Source organism: Coregonus clupeaformis, chromosome 39 (genome assembly GCF_020615455.1).
Source record: "Coregonus clupeaformis isolate EN_2021a chromosome 39, ASM2061545v1, whole genome shotgun sequence".
Lineage (NCBI taxonomy): Eukaryota > Metazoa > Chordata > Actinopteri > Salmoniformes > Salmonidae > Coregonus > Coregonus clupeaformis.
This window is the reverse complement of record NC_059230.1, coordinates 20,238,330-20,244,329: the sequence shown is the minus strand read 5'-3', so window position 1 is coordinate 20,244,329 and position 6,000 is coordinate 20,238,330.

Genomic DNA, 6,000 nt, shown 5'->3' with positions numbered 1-6,000 from the left:
AAGAGGGCCCACCTGGCCTGGCGAGGATTCAGCTTCCTCGCTGCCCGAATGTACTCCAGGTTACGGTGGTCTGTCCAGATGAGGAAAGGGTGTTTTGCCCCTTCGAGCCAATGCCTCCACACCGTCAAAGCTCAGACAACAGCCAGCAGCTCCCGATCACCAACGCCGTAGTTCTGCTCCGCCGAGGTGAGCTTCTTCGAAAACAAGGCACAGGGGCGGAGCTTGGGTGGTGTCCCTTGCCACGTCTTGGAAAACACGAGCACCAAATCATGGTCTTCGGGGGGGAATGCGCACAGTGGGGTTACCGTCTGGACTTTCCACCGTGGCCGCACCAACGGAAACACCTAGACACCTACCCGGACACTCACGCGACCACCCCGTAAGAACCCTCTGCGGCCATGAAAAATTGGGGTTGTGAAGGGCTAACCACGGAATACCTAAGACTACAGGGCAAGCAGGAGACTCAATAATCAAAAAAGTGATCTGCTCAACATGCGTCTCCTGTGTAATCATGGTGACTGGTACAGTAACCTCTTTACCCAACCCGGACCCTAATGGTCGACTATCAAGTGCTCTGATGGGGAGTGGAATGGATAGGGGAACCAATGAAATGTCTTGACGGTGTGCAAATGCCCAGTCCATAAAGTTCCCAGCTGCGCCTGAATCGACTAGTGCCTTATGCTGGGAAACTACCAGGTGATCGGGAAAGGAGATAGATAAGCTACAGTGCGCCGCAAAGGGCTTTGAACAAGTTTGGGTGTTCGTTACCTGGGGTGATGCGTGAGTACCCTGCCTACCGCCTCCAGACCCAAAGGAACATTGACTGCGACGTGAGGTGGATTGTCCCTTCGTGCCACCGGAGTGGCACTGTTGCTGTCCTCCTGCGCTCTCTCGACCGGCGGCTCCCCCCAGCTCCATCTGCTCAGGGTCAGAGTCGTCCAGAGTGGGAACGGGCAGACCCCTACCAGGACGTCCTCTGGCTGTTAGCAGATTGTCCAACCGGATGGCCATGTCCACCAGTTGGGAGAACGATAGCATGGCATCACGGCAGGCTAGCTCCCGTCGGACGTCCTCCCTAAGGATGGTCGATCAGGGCCTGCTCGTTCCACCCGGACCCCTCTGCCAGCGTCCGGAACTCCAGCGCGTAGTCCTGTGCGGTCCTCGTCCCCTGCCTCAGATGGACCAGTCGTTCGCCCGCCTCTCTACCCTCAGGCGGGTGATCAAAAACTGCCTGAAAGAGGTGAGCAAACTCCCCGTAGTCCTCCAACGCGGCACCTCCCTCGTTCCACACCGCGTTGGCCCACTCCAGGGCTCTCCCACAAAGGCAGGAAACGAGGACGGATACCTTCTCCCGCTCCAGTGGCGCCGGCCTGATGCTGGAGAAATACAACTCTAGTTGGAGCAGAAATCCCTTACATCGCGCTGCCGTCCCATCAAACGCCGGTGGCTGGGATATCTGGATCCCTCCAGGGGCTGGGGTGTAGGTGGCTGGATCCGGTTGACCAGCTGGTCTCGATAGATCGGGTCCTCTCTTCTCCAGGCTTACTACCTGAAGAATCCGATCCATCGCTTCCCCCAAGCTGGCCAGCATCGAGGAATGCTCCTGGACCCTTGCCACAACTCCAGGCATGCGGTCTTCTCCTGCTGACTCCATTCAGCGGGTGTGTGATTCTGTGATGAGGTGTGAATGAAGGAGTCAGGCGCAGGAGGTAAAACACTGAAGTCCAGAGTTTATTCTGTTTACATAAATAAAACGCACCAAGCGTCAAAACGAAACTATCACAAGGGAAATATTCCACCTTGGCAATAACAAATGGAAGAGTAGCTCAACCGAGCTACTCGCTCTCACATTGAAACAATCTCTCACAAAGACAAGGGGAACAGAGGGAACACTTACTGTATACACATACTAATTAGGGGACTGAGCACCAGGTGTGTGTGATTGACAAGACAAGACATGACAAGTGGAGTGATGAGAATGGGATCGGTGACGACGAACGCCGAAACCTGCCCGAACAAGGAGGGGAGGCAGCCTCGGCGGAAGTCGTGACAATTGCAGAGTTTAGCTGAGCTAGAGGACTATTGTGTGTTGTATTGTTTGTTGAGAGGGAGTTTTATATATATAGTGCCTTCGGGAAAGTATTCAGACCTTCTCCTTTTCCACATTTTGTTACGTTACAGCCTTATTCTAAAATTGATTAAATTAATTGTTTTCCTCATCAGTCTACACACAATACCAATAATGACAAAGCGAAAACAGGTTTTTAGAAATGTTTGCAAATGTATAAAAAATAAAAACAGAAATACCTTATTTACATAAGTATTCAGACCCATTGCTATGAGACTCAAAATTGAGCTCATATGCATCCTGTTTCCATTGATCATCCTTGAGATGTTTCTACAACTTGATTGGAGTCCACCTGTGGTAAATTCAATTGATTGGACATGATTTGGAAAGGCACACACCTGTCTATATAAGGTCCCACAGTTGACAGTGCATGTCAGAGCAAAAACAATTTTATCCGGAGCGACTTACAGTTAGTGAGTGCATACATTTTTCATACTGGCCCCCCGTGGGAATCTAACCCACAACCCTGGCGTTGCAAGCGCCATGCTCTACCAACTGAGCTACAGGAGGGCTACAAGCCATGAGGTCGAAGGAGTTGTCCGTAGAGCTCCGAGACAGGATTGTGACAAGGCACAGATCTGGGGAAGGGTACCAAAACATTTCTGAAGCATTGAATTTCACCAAGAACACAGTGGTCTCCATCATTCTTAAATGGAAGATGTTTTGAACCACCAAGACTCTTCCTAGAGCTGACGCCCGGCCAAACTGAGCAATCGGGGGAGAAGGGCCTTGGTCAGGGAGGTTACCAAGAACCTGATGTTCACTCTGACATAGCTCTAGAGTTCCTCTGTGGAGATGGGAGAACCTTCCAGAAGGACAACCAACTCTGCAGCACTCCACCAATCAGGCCTTTATGGTAGAGTGGCCAGACGGAAGTCACTCCTCAGTAAAAGGCCATGACAGCCCACTTGGAGTTTACCAAAAGGCACCTAAAGACCAAGATTGAACTCTTTGGCCTGAATGCCAAGCGTCACGTTTGGAGGAAACCTGGCACCATCCCTACGGTGAAGCATGGTGGTGGCAGCATCATGCTGTGGGGGATGTTTTTTAGCGGCAAGGACTGGGAGACTAGTCAGGATCGAGGCAAAGATGAACGGCGCAAAGTACAGAGAGATCCTTGATGAAAACCTGCTCCAGAGCACTCAGGACCTCAGACTGGGGCGAAGTTTCACCTTCCAACAGGACAACAATCAAATAAAATAAAATAAAATACAATTTTATTGGCCACATGCGCCGAATACAACAGGTGCAGACATTACAGTGAAATGCTTACTTACAGCCCTTAACCAACAGTGCATTTATTTTAAATAAAAAAGTAAAATAAAACAACAACAAAAAAGTGTTGAGAAAAAAAGAGCAGAAGTAAAATAAAATAACAGTAGGGAGGCTATATATACAGGGGGGTACGGTGCAGAGTCAATGTCGGGGGCACCGGCTAGTTGAGGTAGTTTAAGTAATATGTACATGTGGGTAGAGTTAAAGTGAATATGCATAAATAATTAACAGAGTAGCAGCAGCGTAAAAAGATGGGGTGAGGGGGCAGTGCAAATAGTCCGGGTAGCCATGATTAGCTGTTCAGGAGTCTTATGGCTTGGGGTTAGAAGCTGTTGAGAAGTCTTTTGGACCTAGACTTGGCACTCCGGTACCGCTTGCCGTGCGGTAGCAGAGAGAACAGTCTATGACTAGGGTGGCTGGAGTCTTTGACAATTTTGAGGGCCTTCCTCTGACACCGCCTGGTATAGAGGTCCTGGATGGCAGGAAGCTTGGCCCCAGTGATGTACTGGGCCGTACGCACTACCCTCTGTAGTGCCTTGCGGTTGGAGGCCATGCAGTTGCCATACCAGGCGGTGATGCAACCAGTCAGGATACTCTCGATGGTGCAGCTGTAGAATTCTTTGAGGATCTGAGGACCCATGCCAAATCTTTTCAGTCTCCTGATGGGGAATATGCTTTGTCGTGCCCTCTTCACGACTGTCTTGGTGTGTTTGGACCATGATAGTTCGTTGGTGATGTGGACACCAAGGAACTTGAAGCTCTCAACCTGTTCCACTACAGCCCCGTCGATGAGAATGGGGGCGTGCTCAGTCCTCTTTTTTTTCCTGTAGTCCACAATCATCTCCTTTGTCTTGGTCACGTTGAGGAAGAGGTTGTTATCCTGGCACCACACGGCCAGGTCTCTGACCTCCTCCCTATAGGCTGTCTCATCGTTGTCGGTGATCAGGCCTACCACTGTTGTGTCGTCGGCAAACTTAATGATGGTGTTGGAGTCGTGCCTGGCCATGCAGTCATGGATGAACAGGGAGTACAGGAGGGGACTGAGCACGCACCCCTGAGGGGCTCCGTGTTGAGGATCAGTGTGGCAGATGTGTTGTTACCTACCCTTACCACCTGGGGGCGGCCCGTCAGGAAGTCCAGGATCCAGTTGCAGAGGGAGGTGTTTAGTCCCAGGATCCTTAGCTTAGTGATGAGCTTTGAGGGCACTATGATATTGAATGCTGAGCTGTAGTCAATTAATAGCATTCTCACGTAGGTGTTCCTCTTGTCCAGGTGGGAAAGGGCAGAGTGGAGTGCAATAGAGATTACATCATCTGTGGATCTGTTGGAGCGGTATGCAAATTGGAATGGGTCTAGGGTTTCTGGGATAATGGTGTTGATGTGAGCCATGACCAGCCTTTCAAAGCACTTCATGGCTACAGACGTCAGTGCTACGGGTCGGTAGTCATTTAGGCAGGTTATCTTAGAGTCCTTGGGCACGGGGACTATGGTGGTCTGCTTGAAACATGTTGGTATTACAGACTCAGTCAGGGACATATTGAAAATGTCAGTGAAGACACTTGCCAGTTGGTCAGCACATGCTCTGAGTACACGTCCTGGTAATCCGTCTGGCCCTTTGTCCTTGTGAATGTTGACCTGCTTAAAAGTCTTTCTCACATCGGCTACGGAGAGCGTGATCATATATTCATCCGGAACAGCTGGTGCTCTCATGCATGCTTCAGTGTTGTTTGCCTTGAAGCGAGCATAGAAGTGGTTTAGCTCGTCTGGAAGTCTTGTGTCACTGGTCAGCTCGCGGCTGTGCTTCCCTTTGTAGTCTGTAATAGTTTTCAAGCCCTGCCACATCCGACGAGCGTCAGAGCCGGTGTAGTACGATTCAATCTTAGTCCTGTATTGACTCTTTGCCTGTTTGATGGTTCGTCGGAGGGCATAGCGGGATTTCTTATAAGCGTCCGGGTTAGAGTCCCGCTCCTTGAAAGGGGCAGCTCTACCCTTTAGCTCAGTGCGGATGTTTCCTGTAATCCATGGCTTCTGGTTGGGGTATGTACGTACGGTCACTGTGGGGACGACATCATCGATGCACTTATTGATGAAGCCAGTGACTGATGTGGTGTACTCCTCAATGCTATCTGAAGAATCCCGGAACATGTTCCAGTCTGTGCTAGCAAAACAGTCCTGTAGCTTAGCATCTGCGTCATCTGACCACTTTTTTATTAACCGAGTCACTGGTGCTTCCTGCTTTTAACATGCTGGTAGAAATTAGGTAGAACGGATTTAAGTTTCCATGCATTAAAGTCCCCGGCCACTAGGAGCGCTGCCTCTGGATGAGCGTTTTCCTGTTGACTTATGGCCTTATACAGCTCATTCAGTGCAATCTTAATGCCAGCATTGGTTTGTGGTGGTAAATAGACAGCTATGAAAAATATAGATGAAAACTCTCTTGGTAAATAGTGTGGTCTACAGCTTAAGCACAAAGCCAACACAACGCAGGAGTGGCTTCGGGACAAGTCTCTGAATGTCCTTGAGTGGCCCAGCCAGAGCGCGGACTTGAACACGACCAAACATCTCTGGAGAGACCTGAAAATAGCTGTGCAGCAACG